The sequence below is a fragment of the Bos grunniens genome, chromosome 15 (assembly GCF_055505025.1).
Source record: "Bos grunniens cultivar Pamir isolate PY7600 chromosome 15, Bosgru_T2T1.0, whole genome shotgun sequence".
Classification (NCBI taxonomy): Eukaryota; Metazoa; Chordata; class Mammalia; order Artiodactyla; family Bovidae; genus Bos; species Bos grunniens.
The window spans coordinates 38,228,086-38,248,724 of record NC_141179.1 but is presented as its reverse complement, the minus strand read 5'-3'; the positions used below and the strand labels follow the sequence as shown (position 1 = coordinate 38,248,724).

The window sequence follows — 20,639 nt, the reverse complement described above, 5'->3', positions numbered from 1 at the left end:
GTGTGACCCCATAGATGGCAGCCCACCAGGCTACCCCATCCCTGGGATTCTCCAGGCAAGAACACTGGAGTGGGTTGCCATTTCCTTTTCCAATACATGAAAGTGAAAAGTGAAAGGGAAGTCCCTCAGTCGTGTCCAACTCTTAGCGACCCCATGGACTGCAGCCTACCAGGCTCCTCTGTCCATGGGATTTTCCAGGCAAGAGTTCTGGAGTGGGGTGCCATTGCCTTCTCCAATTAATCAGTATAAAAAGAGGTAAATTGTGGTATCAAGAAAAAAATATAGGAGGAAAATAAAAAAAGATAAAGTAAATGTATATATCAGCACCCACAAACTAAAGGCTGCCCAGTGGCCCCAGCCACATCAAAAATCAAACCTAACTCAGCCTGCACTTAACAGGAAAAACTTGTCAAGGATACCTAAACCCAATCACAATCCTGAAGCTAATCTTTACTAGTATACCTTCCATTCAGTTCAGTTTAGTTGCTCGGTCATGTCCAACTCTTTGCGACCCCGTGGACTGCAGGATGCCAGGCCTTGCTGTCCATCATCAACTCCCGGAGTTTACCCAAACTCATGTCCATTGAGTTGGTGATGCCATCCAACCACCTCATCCCTTCTCCTCCCACCTTCAATCTTTCCCAGCATCAGGGTCTTTTCACATGAATCAGCTCTTTGCATCAGGTGGCCAAATATTGGAGTTTTAGCTTCAACATCAGTCCTTCTGATGAATATTCAGGACTGATTTCCTTTAGGATGGACTGGTTGGATCTCCTTGCAGTCCAAGGGACTCTCAAGAGTCTTCTCCAACACCACAGTACAAAAGCATCAATTCTTTGGTGCTCAGCTTTCTTTACAGTCCAACTCTCACATCCATACATAACTACTGGAAAAGCCATATAGCCTTGACTAGACGGACCTTTGTTGGCAAAGTAATGTCTTTGCTTTTTAATATGCTGTCTAGGTTGGTCATAACTTTTCTTCTATGGAGTAACATCTTTTTATTTCATGGCTGCAGTCACCATCTGCAGTGATTTTGGAGCCCCAAAAAATAAAGTTAGCCACTGTTTCTCCATCTATTTGCCATCAAGTGATGGGACCAGATGTCATGATCTTAGTTTTCTGAATGTTGAGCTTTAAGCCCACTTTTTCACTCTCCTCTTTCACTTTCATCAAGAGGCTTTTTAGTTCTTCTTCACTTTCTGCCATAAGGATAGTGTCATCTGCATATCTGAGGTTATTGATGTTTCTCTCGGCAATCTTGATTCCAGCTTGTGCTTCATCCAGCCCAGTGTTTCTCATGATGTACTTTTCATATAAGTTAAATAAGCACAGTGACAATATACAGCCTTGATGTACTCCTTTTCCTATTTGGAACCAGTCTATTGTTCCATGTCCAGTTCTAACTATTGCTTTCTGACCTGCATACAGATTTCTCAAGAGGCAGGTCAGGTGGTCTGGTATTCCTATCTCTTTCAGAATTTTCCACAGTTTATTGTGATCCACACAGTCAAAGGCTTTGGCATAGTCAATAAAGCAGAAGTAGATGTTTTTCTGGAACTCTCTTGCTTTTTCAATGATCCAACAGATGTTAGCAATTTGATCTCTGGTTCCTCTGCCTTTTCTAAAACCAGTTTGAACATCTGGAAGGTCACGGTTCATGTATTGCTGAAGCCTGGCTTGGAGAATTTTGAGCATTACTTTACTAGTGTGTGAGATGAGTGCAATTGTGCAGTAGTTTGAGCATTCTTTGGCATTGCCTTTCTTTGGGATTGGAATGAAAACTGACCTTTTCCAGTCCTGTGGTCACTGCTGAGTTTTCCAAATTTGCTGGCATATTGAGTGCAGCACTTTCACAGAATCATCTTATAGGACTTGAAATAGCTCAACTGGAATTCCATCACCTCCACTAACTTTGTTTGTAGTGATGCTTTCTAAGGCCCACTTGACTTCACATTCCAGGATGTCTGGCTCTAGGTGAGTGATCTTACCATCGTGATTATCTGGATTGTGAAGATTGTTTTTTTGTACAGTTCTTCTGTGTATTCTTGCCACCTCCTCTTAATATGTTCTGTTTCTGTTAGGTCCCTATCATTTCTGTCCTTTATTGAGTCCATCTTTGCATGAAATGTTCCATTGGTATCTCTCATTTTCTTGAAGAGATCTCTAGTCTTTCCCATTCTGTTGTTTTCCTCTATTTCTTTGCACTGATCACTGAGGAAGGCTTTCTTATCTCTCCTTGCTCTTTTTTTGGAACTCTGCACTCAAATGGGTATATATTTCCTCTTCTCCTTTGCTTTTGGCTCTCTTCTTTTCACAGCTATTTGTTAGGCCTCCTCAGACAGCCATTTTGCTTTTTTGCATTTATTTTTCATGGGGATGATCTTGCTCCCTTTCTCCTGTACAATGTCATGAACCTCTGTCCATAGTTCATCAGGCACTCTATCAGATCTAGTCCCTTAAATCTATTTCTCACTTCCACTGTATAATCGTAAGGGATTTGATTTAGGTCATATCTGAATGGTGTAGTGATTTTCCCTACTTTCTTCAGTTTAAGTCTGAATTTAGCAACAAGGAGTTCATGATCTGAGCCACAGTCAGCTCCTGGTCTTGTTTTTGCTGACTGTATAGAGCTTTTCCATCTTTGGCTGTACAGAATATAATCAATCTGATTTCACTGTTGACCATCTGGTGATGTCGATGTGTAGAGTCTTCTTTTATGTGGTTGGAAGAGAGTGTTTTGCTATGACCAGTGCATTCCCTTGACAGAACTCTGTTAGCCTTTGCCCTGCTTCATTCCGTACTCCAATGCCAAATTTGCCTGTTACTCCAGGATTTCTTGACTTCCTACTTTCTTGACTTCCTACAACAGAACCTTGTGTGCCAGGACCCAGGAGAAAGGAACAGTGATCCCACAGGAGACTTGCCTGTGGTTGTCTGGGAGTCTCTGCTGAAGGCATGGGTTGGCAGTGGCCTGCTGCAGGGTTGGGGGCAGGGACTGTAGCAGTACATGCATGGGATCTTTTGAAGGAGGTCACTGTTATCTTCATTACCTCCACCATAGTTTGGTCCCAGGTAAATAGCAGGAAGGGAACACAGCTCCACCAATCAACAGAAAGTTGGATTAAAGATTTAGGGAGCATGGCCCTGCTCATCAGAACAAGACCCAGTATCCCCCTCAGTCAGTCTATCCTGTCAGGAAGCTTTCATAAGCCTCTTATCCTTCTCCATCAGAGGGCAGACAGACTGAAAATCACAATCACAGCAAACTAACCAATCTAATCACATGGACCATAGCCTTGTCTAACTCAATGAAATTATGAGCCATGCTGTGTAGGGCCACTCAAGATGAACGGGTCATGGTGGAGAGTTCTGAAAAAATGTGGTCCACTGGAGAAGGGAATGGCAAACCACTTCAGTATTCCTGCCTCGAGAACCCCATGAACAATATGAAAGGGCAAAAAGACAGGACACTGAAAGATGAACTCCCCAGGTCAGTATGTGCCCAATATGCTACTGGAGATCAGTGGAGAAATAACTCCAGAAAGAATGAAGAGATGGAGCCAAAGCAAAAACAACACCCAGTTGTGGATGTGACTGGTGATGGAAGCAAGGTCTGATGCTGTAAAGAGAAATATTGCATAGGAACCTGGAATGTTAGGTCCATGAATCAAGGCAAATTGGAAGTGATCAAACAGGAGATGGCAAGAGTGAACATTGACATGAAGTAGCCATTGTCAACAAGAGAGTCCGAAATGCAGTACTTGGATGCAGTCTCAAAAATGACAGAATGATCTCTGTTCATTTCCAAGGCAAACCATTAAATATCACAGTAATCCAAGTCTATGCCCGGACCAGTAATGCTGAAGAAGCTGAAGTTGAACGGGTCTCTGAAGACCTACAAGACCTTTCTAGAATCAACACCCCCCAAAAGATGTCCTTTTCATTTTAGGGTACTGGAATGCAAAAGTAGGAAGTCAAGAAACACCTGGAATAACAGGCAAATTTGGCCTTGGAGTATAGTATACCTTACCCTAGTGTCGACTACAAATTGGCTCCTGCCAAGGGCATTTGCCATCTGCCTCGGCAGAGATTGAACTCTGTGCTGCTGTAGCTGTTGACCTTCAGTATGCCCTGAGTGAGTTCAAGGTGGAGAGTGAGGCACTCTGTGCTCCAGGGAAACTGGTGGAACAGGTCTTTGGATAGTTAGATAATTTAGAAACTGACTTCAAGATCCTTCATATCTAGAAAAGCACTAAATCCCTTCATGGTGACAGTAGCTCCACCTGACTAGCAGAAAACCTTTAGTAAAGTAAATGTTGATTGCATTGAACTCCCCCTTCACCAAAATCTTGTATATTGACCTTCCCCTCGTACTTCTTTGGAGCAGTTTCTCAGAGCTATCTGAGGTGCTCTCTTCTAGGCTACAGTCCTCATTTTGCCCCAAATAAACCTCAGCTCTCAGGTTGTGCATCTTTTTATTGACACTGGAGAATAGGACCTCCTAGCCAACTAAACCATTTCTGAGTTTCCTCTTCTATTACTCCATAAAATTCATTCCTACTCAAATCCCCATGGAAAGAGTGTTCCACTACTTGTGAAGATTGTACGCTTTCAATCCATGAATGGCTTTGCCTTGAATGAAACTGAGTAAAAGTCGCTCAGTCATGTCTGACTCTTTGTGAACCCATGGAATATACAGTCCATGTAATTCTCCAGACCAGAATACTGGAGTGGGTAAGCTTTCCCTTCTCCAGGGGATCTTCTCAACCCAGGGATCGAACCCAAGTCTCCCACATAGCAGGCAGATTCTTTACCCGCTTAGCCACAAGGGAAGCCCAAGAATCTTGGAGTGGGTAGCCTATCCCTTCTCTAGCAGATCTTCCCAATCCAGGAATCGAACAGGGGTCTCCTGCATTTCAGGTGAATTCTTTAGCAACTGAGCTATCAGGGAAGCCCCATTAAAATCATTTTTAAATTGTTTTAATTTTATCGTTTGACAAAGGGTATAGTCAAAGTGGAAATGACGCCCAACCTTGTATATGTCTGGTGGTGAAAGTAAAGTCTGATGCTATAAAGAACATTATTGTGTGGAATCTGGAAAGTTAGGTCCATGAGTCAAGGTAAATTGGAAGTGGTCAAACAGGAGATGGTAAGAGTGAACATCGACATTTTAGGAATCAATGAACTAAAATGGGTGGGAATGGGCAAATTTAATTCAGATGACCATTATATCTACTACTGTGGGCAAGAATACCTTAGAAGAAATAGAGTAGCCCTCATAATCAACAAAAGAGTCTGAAATGCAGTACTTGGGTGCAATCTCAAAAACAACAGAATGATCTCTCTTTGTTTCCAAGGCAAACCGTTCAGCATCACAGTAATCCAAGTCTGTGTCTCAACCACTAATGCTGAAGAAGCTGAAGTGAATGGTTCTATGAAGACTTATAAGACCTTCTAGAACTAACACAGGAAAAAGATGTCCTTTTCATCGTAGGAGACTGGAATGCCAAAGTAGGAAGTCAAGAGATACCTGGAGTAACAGGTAAGTTTGGCCTTGAGTGCAAAATGAAGCAGGGCAAAGGCTAACAGAGTTTTCCAAGAGAACGCATTGGTCATAGCAAATACCCTCTTCCAACAACACAAGAGACGACTCTACTCATGGACATCACCAGGTGGTCAATACCAAAATCAAATTGATTATATTCTTTGCAGCCAAAGATGAAGAAGCTCTATAGAGTCAGCAGAAACAAGACTGGGACCGACTATAGCTCAGATCATGAACTCCTTATTGCAAAATTCAGACTTAAATTGAAGAAAGTAGGAAAACCACTGGGACATTCAGGGATGACCTAAATTGATTATAGGGTCATAAGGGTCATAAATTGACCCTTATGATTATATAGTAGAAGTGACAAATAGGTTCAAGGGGTTAGATCTGATACAGTGCCTGAAAAACTGTGGATGGAGGTTCATGACATTGTACAGGAGGTGGTGATCAAAACCATCCCCAAGAAAAAGAAATGGAAAAAGGCAAAATGGTTGAGGAGGCCTTACAAATAGCTGCTAAAAGAAGAGACATGAAAGGCAAAGGAAAAAAGGAAAGATATATCCATCTGAATACAAAGTTCCAGAGAATAGCAAGTAGAGATAAGAAAGCCTTCTTTAGTGAACAATGAAAAGAAATAGGAGAAAACAATAGATTGAGAAAGACTAGAGATCTCTTCAAGAAAATGAGAGCTACCAAGGGAACATTTCAGGCAAAGACGGACACAGTAAATGATAGAAATGGTATGGACCTAATAGAAACAAAAGATCTTTAGAAGAGGTGGCAGGAATATACAGAAAAAAAAGTGAAGTCACTCAGTCACGTCTGACTCTTTGAGACCCCATAGACTCTAGTTTGCCAGGCTCCTCCATCCGTGGGATTTCCCAGGCAAGAATACTGGGTTGCCATGTCCTTCTCCAGGGGATCTTCCCAACCCAGGGATCGAACTCTGTTTTCCTGCATTGCAGGTAGACTCTTTACCATCTGAGTCACCAAGGAATACCCAGAAGAACTATACAAAAAAAGTTAATGACCTGGATAACCATGATGGTATGATCACTCACCTAGAGTCAGACATCCTGGAGTGCAAAGTCAAGTGCACCTTAGGAAGCATTACTATGAACAAAGCTAGTAGAGGTGATGGAATTCCAGCTGAACTGTTGAAAATCCTAAAAGATAATGCTGTGAAAGTGCTGCATTCAATATGCCAGCAAATTTGGAAAACTCAACAGTGGCCATAGGACTGGAAAATGTCAGTTTTCATTCCAATCCCAAAGAAGGGCAATGCCAAAGAATGTTTGAACTACCACACAGTTACAGTCATTTAACATGCTGGCAAAGTAATACTCAAAATCCTTCATGCTAGGCTTCAACAGTATGTGAACTGAGAACTTCCAGATGTACGAGCCAGATTTAGAAAAGGCAGAGAAACCAGAGATCAAATTGCCAAAATCCATTGGACCATAGAAAAAGCAAGAGAATTCCAGAAAAACATCTATTTCTGCTTCATTGACTACACAAAAGCCTTTTACTGTGTGGATCAAAGCAAACTGTAGAAAATTCTTAATGAGATAGGAATACCAGACTGCCTTACCTGCCTCCTGAGAAACCTGTATGCAGGCCAAGAAACAGCAGTTAGAACGGGACATGGAGCAACAGACTGGTTTCAAATAGGAAAAGGAGAACATCAAGGCTGTAGATTGTCACTCTGCTTATTTAACTTATATGCAGAGTACTTCATGTGAAATGCCATACTGGATGATGCTCAAGGTGTAATTAAGATTGCCGGGAGAAATATCAACAACCTCAGATAGCAAATGACACCACCCTTATGGCAGAAATCGAAGAGGAACTAAAGAGCCTCTTGATGAAGGTGAAAGAGGAGAGTAAAAAGGCTGGCTTAAACCTCAACATTCAAAAAACGAAGATCATGGCATACAGTCCCATCACTTCATGGCAAATACATGGGGAAACAATGGAAACAATGACAGACTTTATTTTCTTGGGCTCAAAAAGCACTGCAGATGGTGATTGCAGCTATGAAATTAAGACACTTGCTCCTTGGAAGGAAAGCTATGACCAACCTAGACAGCATACTAAAAAGCAGAGACATTACTTTGCCAACAAAGGTCCGTCTAGTCAAAGCTATGGTTTTTCCACTAGTCATGTGTGGATGTGAGAATTGGGCTATCAAAAGAGCTGAGCGCTGAAGAACTGGTGCTTTCAAACTGTGGTGCTGGAAAAGACTCTGGAGAGTCTCTTGTACTGCAAGGAGGTCAAACCAGTCAATCCTAAAAGAAATAAACCCTGTCAACTCATTGGAAGGACTGATTCTGAAGCTGAAGCTCCAATACTTTGGCCATCTGATATTAAGAGCTGACTCACTGGAAAAGACCCTGATGCTGGGAAAGATTGAAGGCAGAAGGAGGAGGGAGTGACAGAGGATGAGACGGTTGGATGCATCACTGACTCAATGGACATAAGTTTGAACAAACTCAGGGAGATGGTGAAGGACAGGAAAGACTGGTGTGCTGCAGTCCATGGGGTCGCAAAGAGTTGGACACACCTGAGAGACTGAACAACAACCATCCCCATTAAACTTCAACTGCAGAGGAAAGAGGCCTGGAGCGGGGGAATGCATTTATTTTGCTGAGGGGTGGGGATGGGTCTAAAAGGCCCTGATCTGTGGTGGTCATTGATCTGTCCAGGTCTCAGACCTTAAAGGAATGTTTAGAAGTAGGGGTAATCCAGGATGACATCACCCAGAATTTGGCAGATGTTCCCTTAGTCCAGCTCAAGTAGGAAGAACAGCTCTGCTAAAGTGCAAATAAATACTTTGAAAGAGAATGTTGTAAAGCCAGTTTTTTGGGCCTTTTCCAAGTAAGACTGGGATTTTTAGACTTTCCTGTAGAGGTTTGTTTGATGCTTGTCCTTGGGGTGTGACCTCTGAGAGACTCCCTGTGTACCTCAGAGTGGGACTGGGAGTAACCCCCACATTCACTGAGGTCCTTTTGGACTTTGTCAGTCGCCCCCTTCCTGGCACCAAAGGGATTGACTGTGAGGGGCAGGAAGAGGAGGGAAGAATCCATGGAGTGTGTGCCCCACAGTCAGGAATGAGGGATCTCACTGGGTTCTGGGTTTTCTATGACATTCTTTGGGGAGGGCTCCCAGCAAAGATTGGCATGATAATTTCCTCTAATGGCTCCTGTGATCTTCTGTCTTGATGATTATGTTTAGAAACACTTAACTGGTTAAGTGGTACAACCTAGAACCTTATATTCTTTTTATGAAGCTCCCTTGAGATAGACTGTTCTCCCCTGAATTCTGCTAATCTCAAAAACTCACACTCCTTTCTCTTTTTCATCCTGTAAATCAATGTCACTGCCCAGAAGAGAACCCACAAAACTGCCTTTGTGTGACCCTGGCTACCTGCTGGCCAGTATCTGAGCAGTTAGGGTGGGGAGGGTAGAGAAACTTTGTGCCTACTAATGGGCTCCAGAGTCTTTAGCTGGACTCCAAGGACTTCAGAGGTCTTTAGACACCTCAGGAAGAAGTGACGTGTTTCATGGTCATGAAGAAGAGACAGGTTAAATCAGGGTAAAGGCCGACATATTGAGCCCACTAGATGTGGGGCCGTATTATTATGTGTGTTGTAGAGAGAGAAGATGGGCCAGTCTGATTTTCTTCTGTGATTCTGAGTTCATCCATTGAAGATATTTCAATGAAGTTAATCTAAAACATAGGTCATTTTAAAAAAATAATTGCAGTCATTCAGGTGTGAGACATGATCCAATCCTTGATTACATGTTCATGATTTTCTTTTAGGTTGTGGTGAAACTGAACTTGCCACTTCTTTGATTTATAAGGGAAGCATTGTAAATTAGAAAACTTTTGTGGAAAATATGCATGCTACACTCTTTTTTGACATTGAAAAGTTTCTTTTTGCTCTAAAACAGTATGCAAAATAAGCTCATTCCAGTTCTTCTGTAAATAAACTTTTTAAAATAAACTTTTATTTTTTTTAATAAAATTAACTTTGAAAATAAACTTTTTATTTTGGAATAATTTTAGATTCATTGCAAAGTTACAAAGATAGTACAGAGAGTTCCTGTGTACTTTTCTCCCCTTTTTGCCTAGTTTTTCATCTTACATAACCAGGTTACATTAGTTATAACTAAGATATTATATTGGTATGTTACTACTAACTAAATTCTAGATATTTTTCAAATTTCACCAGTTTTTTTTTTTGGTAGTGTCCTTTTTCTGTTCCAAGATACAATCCATGATGCTACATTAAATTTCCTTAGTCTCCTCTGGTCTATGACAGTTTCTTTCTTTAAACATTTTTTTAATTAAATTATAAATTATTTGCTTCAGTTTTGATTGGCTTTTAAGTTCATATATTATTTTTTTAACAAACTTTTATTGGGGTATAGTTGATTTACAATGTTGTGGACCATTTCTTATTCTTTTTTTCTTTTTTGACTTTTGTTTTTATTTTGTCTTTTTTTAGAGACTTTGAGAATTTTGAAGAGTTCTAGTCAACATTTGGTAGAATGCCCCTCAATTTGGATTTGTCTAATGCTTTCCTCAGGTTTCTATCAGATCTTTAGGATTTGGGGAAGAATATCATAGAAGTGAAGTGCGCTTCTCATCAAATTATATCAGTGTGCTCTCATCAATATATATCAGTATATCAGGTTAATACAAACCCTGTCAACATGAGCTGTCACTAGTATGTTAATCTTGATCACTTCATCCAAGTAGTGTCTGCCAGGTCTCTTCCTTGTAAAGTTACTGTTGTTCCCTTTCCCTTTCTTTGGAAGTCCATCCCACACAAAGTAGGGATATTAAGCTCCGTCTCCTAGAGGGGGTGGTTGTTGAGCAGAATCCTGTGTGAAAGTGAAAGTGAAGTTGCTCAGTCATGTCCGACTCTTTGCGACCCCGTGGACTGTAGCCCACCAAGCTCCTCTGCCCATGGGATTCTCCAGGCAAGAATAGTGAAGTGGGGTGCCATTTCCTTCTCCAGGGGATCTTCCTGATCCAGGGATTGAACCCAGGTCTCCTGGATTGCAGGCAGATGCTTTAACCTCAGCCACCAGGGAAGCCCAGAATACTGTGTACTGGACAAATCTCAGGGCAGGACCCCAACTAAGAAGAACAGCAAAGATCATCACAATGCCAGCCTCCAGGAATGAAAGTCCAAACACTTCTGCCCACTGCAACTGTGTAACAGACTCACAGAGGAAAATACAACACAGTCAAGCACTGGACAGGACCACACTTTACTCACATAGAGGAGAGACCAAACAAGATCAGCTCCAGTACTATGCCTTGATCTCTCACAGCTAGTCAGTGCCCCTAGCCAACTTGGGGCAAGTGACCCCTCTGCTGCCACAGAAGGATTCCCCCACCTCTCCTATGGAGTCTGAAATACTGAAAACTAGAGGTGTTGGCTATCGATATGCATGCTTAAGCAGAAAAAAGAAACACTCATTGAGCCTGAGACTGGGAGAAATATTCTCACACAAGGCAATAAGCCTGGCACAGCTATGTGGGCCCTTTACCATTACTAAGGAAGTGTTTCAGGCCCAAGACCCAGTCTTAGTGGCCAAGCGGGGGTGGATGGATTACATGCATGAGATTGCTTTTTCCGACATTAGTATTTAGATATATAGTTTGGAATTCTTCTGTAAAAAATATTTGTCTCTTCTATATTTATTGAATCATTTATATCAGTATGAAGTCATTTACTGTATAATATTGTATCACTTACGTTGTTGCTCAAATTGTTCCAGCTTTGGCCATTGTGAGCTCTTTCAGGTGGGCTCCTGTGTCCTGTTGGCATGCCTCTGTTTTTTGAGTATTTCCTTGCTATCTGGCATGACAATATACTCCAGCTTTATGTTGCTTATTTTCCCTGTCCCAGCCCTAGAATCAGTCCTTTCTGGAAGGAGTCTTGGTTTCTGTTATTGAATAATGGTATATACTCCAGCCCAGTGTTTCTCATAATGTACTCTGCATATGAGTTAAATAAGCAGGGTGAACAATATACAGCCTTGACGTACTCCTTTCCCAATTTGGAACCAGTCTGTTGTTCTTCTGTCTTCTCTTTTTTTGTCCATCTGATCTTTGTTCCTTTTTTCTTGTTCTGTTTTGTATGAACGAAGTTTGTTTGTTTGTTTCTCCCTCCCTCCTCTCCCTTCCCTTTCCCTTCGCTTCCTTTCTTTGTAACTCTTCTAATAGTTTTTTCTAAAAACATCAACTTTATTGATGTATAATTTATATAAAATTAAATGCATTCATTTTATAATTTGACAAGTTTTGACAAATACAACCACCATTTCAGTCAAGGTATAGATTACTTTCTTAGCTCTTGATTTGTGTTCTCTTGCAGTTAATTCCCAGAACTGTCAATCCTTGATCTACTTTTTTTCTCTATAGTTTTGTTTTACCAGTTTTAGTATTTTACATAAATGGAATCATATAAGATAGAAGTTATGTAATCAAATCCCACATACATCCAAAGTCAAATTCCCTGGGGATTCTCAGTCCCTTTGCCAGATCCCCAGATTGGGAAATCTGTTGTGGGTCCAAGATCTTTCTTAACAGTGCAAGAATTTCCTTGGCATAATTGTTTTACAGTTTGTGGATCGTCTTCTTGGTGGCTCTATAGTGGGGCTAATGGCAACCTCCTCCAAGAGGGCTTATGCCACATGCTGTGTGACTCAAGTCTGCTGCAGCCAGAGCCCCTGTCCCCGTGGCAGGTCACTGCTGACCTGTGCCTCCTCAGGAGACACTCAAACACTCAAACACAGGTCTGGCTCAGTCTCTGTGGGGTCCCTGGGTCCTGGTGCACACAGGGTTTTGTTTAAGCCCTCTGAGCATCTCTGGCAGGTATGGGGTTTGATTCTAAATGTGATTTTGCCCCTCCTACTCTCTTGTTGGGGCTTCTCCTTTGCCCTTGGACATGGGGTATCTTTTTTGGTGGGATCCAACATTCTCCTGTTGATGGTTGTTCAGTAGCGAGTTGCAATTTTGGAGTTCTTTATTTTTTGACACTCTGTATTAAGGGTATCAACCCTTTATCTGTGATGTAAGTTATAAACTTTCCCCTAGCTCTCTACTTTTTAGAAAATCTTGCGTTCATGATTTTTTTCCCTCATATAAAAGTTTTGTTTATACAATATCAGATATCTCAGTCTTTTCTCATTTTTTCTCTGAATTTTTAGTCATACTAATGAAAGATTTTTCTCCTTGCAGCTATAGAGGAAGTCACTTCAACTTTCCTCTAATATTAATATTTATATGGTGTAATTTCTATTTAGACATTTGATCCATTTGGAGCTTATGGCATGAGAAATGAATCCAACTTTATCTTTTTCTGTTAAGCTATCCAGTTACCTCAATACCACATTAAAAAAAAAACCAAACTTTTCTCTACTTATTGAATTACTGCTTTTGTCAAACAAATTACCATATTCTATTGGATCTATTTTTGTATTTTGTATTTTCTGTTAATATTATCAGACTGATTATCTGTGCATCAATACTATACTTACTATGTTCAGTTCAGTTCAGTTGCTCAGTCGTGTCCAACTCTTTGTGACCCCATGGACTGCAGCACGCCAGGCTTCCCTGTCCTTCACCAACTCTTGGGGCTTGCTCAAATCTATTGAGTCTGTGATGCCGTCCAACCATCTCATTCTCAGTCATCCCCTTCTCTTCCTGCCATCAATCCTTCCCAGCATCAGGGTCTTTTCCAAATAATCAGTTCTTTGCATCAAGTAGCCAAAGTATCAGAGTTTCAGCTTCAGCATCAGTCCTTCCAATGAATGTTCAGGACTGATTTCTTTTGGGATTGACTGGTTTGATCTTGTAGTTCAAGGGACTCTCAAGAGTCATCTCCAGCACCACAGTTCAAAGCCATCAATTCTTCGGCACTCAGCTTTTCCTTTATGGTCCAACTCTCACATCCATATGTGACTACTAGAAAAATCATAGCTTTGACTAGATGGATCTTTGTTGGCAAAGTAATGTCTCTGCTTTTTAGTATGCTGTCTAGGTTTGTCATAGCTTTTCTTCCAAGGAGCAAGTGTCTTTTAATTTCACAGCTGCAGTCACCATCTGTAGTGATTTTGGAGCCCAAGAAAATAAAGTCTGTCACCGTTTCCATTGTTTCCCCATGTATTTGCCACAAAGCCATGGGGCTGCTATGATCTTAGTTTTCTGAATGTTTAGTTTTAAGCCAGCCTTTTCACTCTCCTCTTTTACTTTCATCAAGAGGCTCTTCAGTTCTTCTTCACTTTCTGCCATAAGGGTAGTGTCATCTACGTATCTGAGGTTATTGATATTTCCCCTGGCAATATTGATTCCAGCTTGTGCTTCATCCAGCCTGGCATTTTGCATGATGTACTGTGCAGAGAAGTTAAATAAGCAGGGTGACAAGATACAGCTTTGACGTACTCCTTTCCCCATTTGGAACCAGTCTGTTGTTCCATGTCTAGTTCGAACTGTTGCTTCTTGACCTGCATACAGATTTCTCAGGAGGCGGGTCAGGTGGTCTGGTATTCCCATCTCCTGAAGAGTTTTCCACAGTTTGTTGTGATCCACACAGTCAAAGGCTTTGGCATAGTCAATAAAGCAGAAGTAGATGTTTTTCTGGAACTCCTTTGCGTTTTCAATGATCCAATGGATGTTGGCAATTTGATCTCTGGTTCCTCTGCCTTTTCTAAATCCAGCTTGAACATCTGGAAGTTCATGCTTTGTTGAAACCTGGCTTGGAGAAACTTGAGCATTAGTTTGCTAGCATGTAAGATGACTGCAATTGTGTGGTAGTTTGAACTTACTATTTTAGAGGCTTTTAAATGTATTTTTATATCTGATAGGGCCAGCCCCCACTTACTATTCTTTTATTGGGTTTTCTGGTTTCTGGTATTTCTTGATTCTACCAAATTAGCTTTATAGTAAACTTGTCTAGCTTGTAAATCATATGCTGATATTTTAATTGGAAATTTATAAATTAATTTAGGGAAAACTGCCATAGATTTAAAAAAATTAATTTATTTAAATTGGACACTAATTACTTTGCAATATTGTAGTAGTTTTTGTGATACATTAACATGAATCAGCCATGTGTGTACATGTGTTTTCCATCCTGAACCCCCCTCCCACCTCCCTCCCCATCCCATCCCTCGGGGTCATCCTAGTGCACCGACCCTGAGCACCCTGTCTCATGCATCAAACCTGGACTGGCGATCTATTTCACATATGATAATATACATGTTTCAATGCTATTTTCTCAAATCATCCCACCCTCACCTTCTCTCACAGAGTCAAAAGTCTGTTCTTTACATCTGTGTCTCTTTTTCTGTCTTGCATATAGGATCATTGTGACCATCTTTCTAAATTCCATATATATGCCTTAATATACTATATTAGTGTTTTTCTTTCTGACTTACTTCAGTCTGTATAATAGGCTCAAGTTTCATCCACCTCATTAGAACTGATTCAAATGCATTTTTTTTAATAACTGAGTAATATTCCATTGTGTATATGTACCACAGCTTTCTTATCCATTTGTCTGCCAATGGACATCTAGGTTGCTTCCATGTCTTGGCTATTGTAAACAGTGCTGCAATGACCACTGGGGTACATGTGTCTCTCTGCTGGGTGTGTATGCCTAGCAGTGGGATTGCTGGGTTGTATGGCAGTTCTATTTCCAGCTTTTTAAGGAATCTCCACACTGTTCTCCATAGTGGCTGTACTAGTTTGCATTCCCACCAACAGTGTAAGAGGGTTCCCTTTTCTCCACACCCTCTCCAGCATTTATTGTTTTTAGACTTTTGGATAGCAGCCATTCTGACCAGTGTGAGATGGTTCCTCATTGTGGTTTTGATTTGTGTTTCTCTGATAACAAGTGATGTTGAGCGTCTTTTCATGTGTTTGTTAGCCATCTGTATGTCTTCCTTGGAGAAATGTCTGTTTAGTTCTTTGGCCCATTTTTTGATTGGGTTGTTTTTTTTTTTCTGGAATTGAGCTACAGGAGCTGCTTGTAAATATTTTTGAGATTAATTGTCAGTTGTTTCATTTGCTATTATTTTTTCCCATTATGAAGGCTGTCTTTTCACCTTGCTTATAGTTTCCTTTGTTGTGCAAAAGCTTTTAAGTTTAATTAGGTCCCATTTGTTTATTTTTGCTTTTATTTCCATTACTCTGGGAGGTGGGTCATAGAGGATCTTGCTGTGATTTATGTCAGAGAGTGTTTTGCCTATGTTTTCCTCTAGAAGTTTTATAGTTTCTGGTCTTACGTTTAGATCTTTAATCCATTTTGAGTTTATTTTTGTGTATGGTGTTAGAAAGTGTTCTAGTTTCATTCTTTTACAAGTGGTTGACCAGATTTCCCAGCACCACTTGTTAAAGAGATTGTCTTTTCTCCATTGTATATTCTTGCCTCCTTTGTCAAAGATAATGTGTCCATAGGTGTGTGGATTTATCTCTGGGCTTTCTATTTTGTTCCATTGATCTATATTTCTGTCTTTGTGCCAGAACCATACTGTTTTTATGACTGTAGCTTTGTAGTATAGTCTGAAGTCAGACAGGTTGGGAAAACTGCCATAGATTTAATGTGAGGTTTTTCAACTCAAGAAGGAAGAAAAGTTTCCATTCATTTGAAATTCTTTGGTTACTTACTAGGCTGTGGTTATTTCTTTTTCTTATTTTTCTCTTTTTTCCTTTTCCATATCTCTTCTTCCTCCCTATTTTATTTGGATTTTTCTCATCCATCATGTCTCTTAACTACATTTTGTTGAAACTACTATAGAGATTATTTGTTTTCTACATTGACTTTACCATTAATTTGTGATTGTATTAAAGCATAGTCCTTTTGCTGTTCTGGGTTTCCAGATACTTAATTTTGTAATCTGCAAACAGAGGTACGTTTATGTCTTTCTTTAAAATTCTTAATCCTCTAGTTGCTTCATTTTGTATTATTGAATTGGCTATAACTTCTAATATGATTTATTAAATTCGCACTTTTCTTTGAATTGATATAGATACTTCAGGCTGTAATTTGACTCAGATAACTGCAATGGCTATATCCCATGGATTCTGAAATGTTGTTTTCACTAATGTTCTTTAAAATTTTTTTCTGATTGTTTTTGTGTTTGTACTTTAATCCAAGGGTTTGTGATAGCATAATTTTAAATTTTCTAACTGAAAGAGGCTTTAGAATTCTTTGTTATTGAATATCTATTTTTAATGCATTTCTCTTTATCTTTGAATGCTAATTATTCTACTATAATGTGCCTTGATATCAGTCATTCTGGGTTGATTTTCCAGAATATGCATTGTATCTTTTCAGTATGTAATTTTGAGTTAACTTTTATTTCAGAAGATTTTCTTCAATGGTTGTTTTTGTAGTATTTGTTCTTTTCAATTGCTTTGGCTTTCTTCTTTGGAGAATTACACACACACACACACACACACACACACACACACAGTTTGCTAATGTTCTGTGTTGCTGCTGCTGCTGCTGAGTCACTTCAGTTGTGTCCGACTCTGTGCGACCCCATAGAAGGCAGGCCCCCAGGCTCCGCCATCCCTGGGATTCTCCAGGCAAGAATACTGGAGTGGGTTGCCATTTCCTTCTCCAGTGCATTAAAGTGAAAAGTGAAAGTGAAGTCACTCAGTCGTGTCCAACTCTTAGCGACCCCATGGACTGCACCCTACCAGGCTCCTGCGTCCATGGGATTCTCCAGGCAAAAGTACTGGAGTGGTTGCCATTGCCTTCTCCAATGTTCTGTGTTACTTGCTCTTAAATCTGTTTTTTTTGTGTTTTTTTTTTTGTTTTTTTTCTGGCTGTGCTATGCACCTTAGTTCCCCAGCTAGGGAATTGAACCTGACCCTCAGCAGTGAAAGTGCAGAGTCCTAACCACTGGATGGCCAGGGAATTCCCTTAAGTCCTTTTTAAATAAAAATTTTCCTCCTTTCCATTTATTCACCAATGTATTATTTTTAGTTTAACCTTCATTTCTAAAGATATATATTTTAAAATTTCTAATACATTCCTTGTTTTTGTAAGTTCCATTTTCAAATCTTTTTCTTTTCTTTTTTCTAATAATACTATTTCTGAGTTATTTTGATTCTAATTTAAGTTATTATGTTAAACCTCTATTATCTTCTCAATTTCTTTAAGCTTATTTGTTTCAAATAGTAGATATAGTTTTTCTTTATTTTGTAGGCATGTTGCTATGGCATGTTTTCACTGCTTGAAAGAATGTTATTCTGTTCATAATTTTCCAATAAGTGGGTTTGACTACTTTTCTTCCTTATTGCTCATATTTTAGCGAGTTGAGTTTGCCTATACTAGTGTAGGTTTTCTAGCTTCAGGATTCCGGAGCTCCCTCTTCTGTCATTTATTTGAATTGTTAAAAAAAAAATACAGTGCTTTGTGAGGTGGGCTGTCTCTTCCCCTTTCCTTTCCTGTGCCCCTGTTGTTCATGCTCAGTATGAGGGCTCTGTCCTCCAAGTGAGACTTGAGCCTGGCACTGAGGTCACCCCAGCACTCTCTGATTAAACGAGGCCCCCTTGCACTCACCTGAAACTGTAGTCTACAAAGTGCCTCCCAGTTTGGACTGATGTTCTCTGGGAGATGTATCTGCAGTGCTTAAAAAGACAAAGAATTTCTGGTAATATCCAAGTCATATGTAATCAATAAGGAAAAGAAAACTACCCATAATGTGCAAGGTTAAAAACAGGCAGTCTATAGAGGAGAAAACCTGAATGTCAAATAAACATATGAAAAGGTGCTTCATCTCACTGGTAACTGGAAATGTTAATTAAAATACAGAAATAGCGTTTTATCTGATTTGGCACTAAAGACACTACAATAAGTTAATATAATGATTACCAAGAAAAAAAAAAAAGAGTAAGATATCGGTTTCTGTTGAGTAGCCATCACCTTGTAAGTACTGTATTCTAAAAAAAGGAAGCCAGGAAGAAAAAAGTCATATACTGTAGGAGGCTTATCCATTTTCATTTCCAACAAAAACATCAAAAATAGATTTTCATCTTATTTGGCATAAAAGATATTATAATAACCTAATATGATAATTGCTAAAGAATGAATCAGAGTCTTGGCTTCTATTAAAGAACAGGTATTACCTTGTATATGTTAAAAAAGGAAGCCAGAGAAAAAACCTGATGACAAGAGAGGAAGACATCAAAATTAAAAAAAAAAATGTTAAAGAAAAAAACAAAACAGAAAACCCATGAAGAGTGCCCTAAGGTTGTTTTCCAAAAGAGGTCTGAAGGCTTATTACATCAGATTTATCTGATGTGATACATCATATTCCCAGGCCCTACTTTCTTCCAATTGAATCTGAGTCTCCTTCAGTCAGGTCTGAGTACTGAGTACTAAGCTGCTCAGGTGACTTTGATGCACAACCAGTTTTGGGAACTAACTCTGTCAGAGTCTTCACAAAAGATCTTTCCTTCATTTCATTGGGCAAGATCAGCTTCCTACAAGAAGCTTTCTGTGGTTTCTTTTATTCATTGGCAAGATTTATGTGGTTCCTTCTATCTACTAACTTCTTATCTTAATATGACATTTAATCAGTGTGTGTTACATTATAGAACCATGAAATTGAACTAGGAGAAGAATGGAGAAGAAGCAACACAATATTTTAGTTCTTCTCACATTGTCTCTTTGTATCCTATTTTATTCTATTAGTTCAAACAAGTCTTTTAGACAGAATGACAACCATGACTAAAGATTTTCCTACCAATAAGCCTGATGTAACAAAACTTTTGACCCAATGCTTTAGAGAGTTTAATTAGCAGTAAGAACCTAGGGTTAGTACAATGATCTAGATTCATTCCTAGCTGTACCACTTCTATGATTTTAGAAAAGGTGCTTTACCTTTTCACACATAGATTTCCTTATCAGTCAAGTGATAATATATAATAATGATTACTACTATGGCTAGGTACTATGCTAAGTAGAGGGGAATGGAAAAGCAAAATAGCTTCTCATCAATTAAAGAAAAATTGATTTACCAGAGTTTTTAGTCATAGTTGAGACTATCATAAATATTACATATCTATAAAGGAAACAATCTGATGGTTCTGGCAGAATAGTTTTTCCTAATCAAAGGAAAAGGAAAAACAGTAAAACTTAGATGTCCTTGTTCCAAAAGTAAACATATAATATTTTGAACTATTTGTTTATCTAGAGTTGAAGAAGGTGTTTTTGACTGTGGCTGTAATAAAATTTCCCAATCCACTTGCTTTTTAAAAAAACCTTACCATATTTCCATCAAATGTCCTCTTAAGCCCTGGAAGACCTTTTGTGACTAGTTTAATGAATATAGTACAGCAGATGGGACACTCTGAGACTTCTGAGACCAGGTTGTAAAAAGTAACAGCTTTCACCTAGCTCCATCCTTATGGAGAGAAAACGAGTATTCCCATCCCTCAGGCCAAGCTGACCTTCAGACTGAAAACCAGCTCCAACCAATTGAGTGAGTCATCTTAACTGGGTCTCATCCCTTAGCCAAGCCATGCCCGCCTGATGCTGTGTGGAGCAGACATAAGCCTTCCTAGACCAGCCCTGAACAAGTCACAGATTTCTGAACTAAATAAATGTTTTTGTTTTAAGCCATAAAGTTTTGGAGTAGTTTGTTACGTAGCAATAGATTAATAGAAAATTGCCTTATTCAATAGAATATGTTATATCAACATCACATCACCCTTTCTTAATCTGTGAGTTGTTAGAACGGAACATTTGGGCATCTGATTCAACTGAAGAATGTTTTTCAAAACAATGTTAGGATTCCTGCTTGGAATTTATAAAATGAATGTATTTGCTTAAGTTGAAAAAAAATGTATATTGAAAGGTGTTCATCACAGTGCTATTTCTAATAGCAAGAAGAAAGAAAGGCAACAATGTAAATGTTCATTAGTAGGTAAAGTAAATTATGGCTCATCTGTATATGTAATGCTGCTGCTGCTGCTGCTGCTAAGTTGCTTCAGTCGTGTCTGACTCTGTGCGACCCTAGAGATGGCAGCCCACCAGGCTCCCCCGTCCCTG

General features: G+C 39.6%; 1 long non-coding RNA gene across 2 annotated transcripts in view; it reads left to right on the top strand.

Annotated features, from left to right (window-relative positions):
• The window catches only part of LOC147357687 (uncharacterized), a 45,608-nt gene extending 25,394 nt beyond the window's left edge, over positions 1–20,214 (top strand). For both annotated transcript variants that reach the window (XR_015141527.1, XR_015141525.1), the window contains exon 5: positions 20,028–20,214. This is a non-coding gene — a long non-coding RNA (uncharacterized LOC147357687). The remainder of the gene's footprint in view (positions 1–20,027) is intronic.
• The last annotated feature ends 425 nt before the right edge of the window (positions 20,215–20,639 follow it).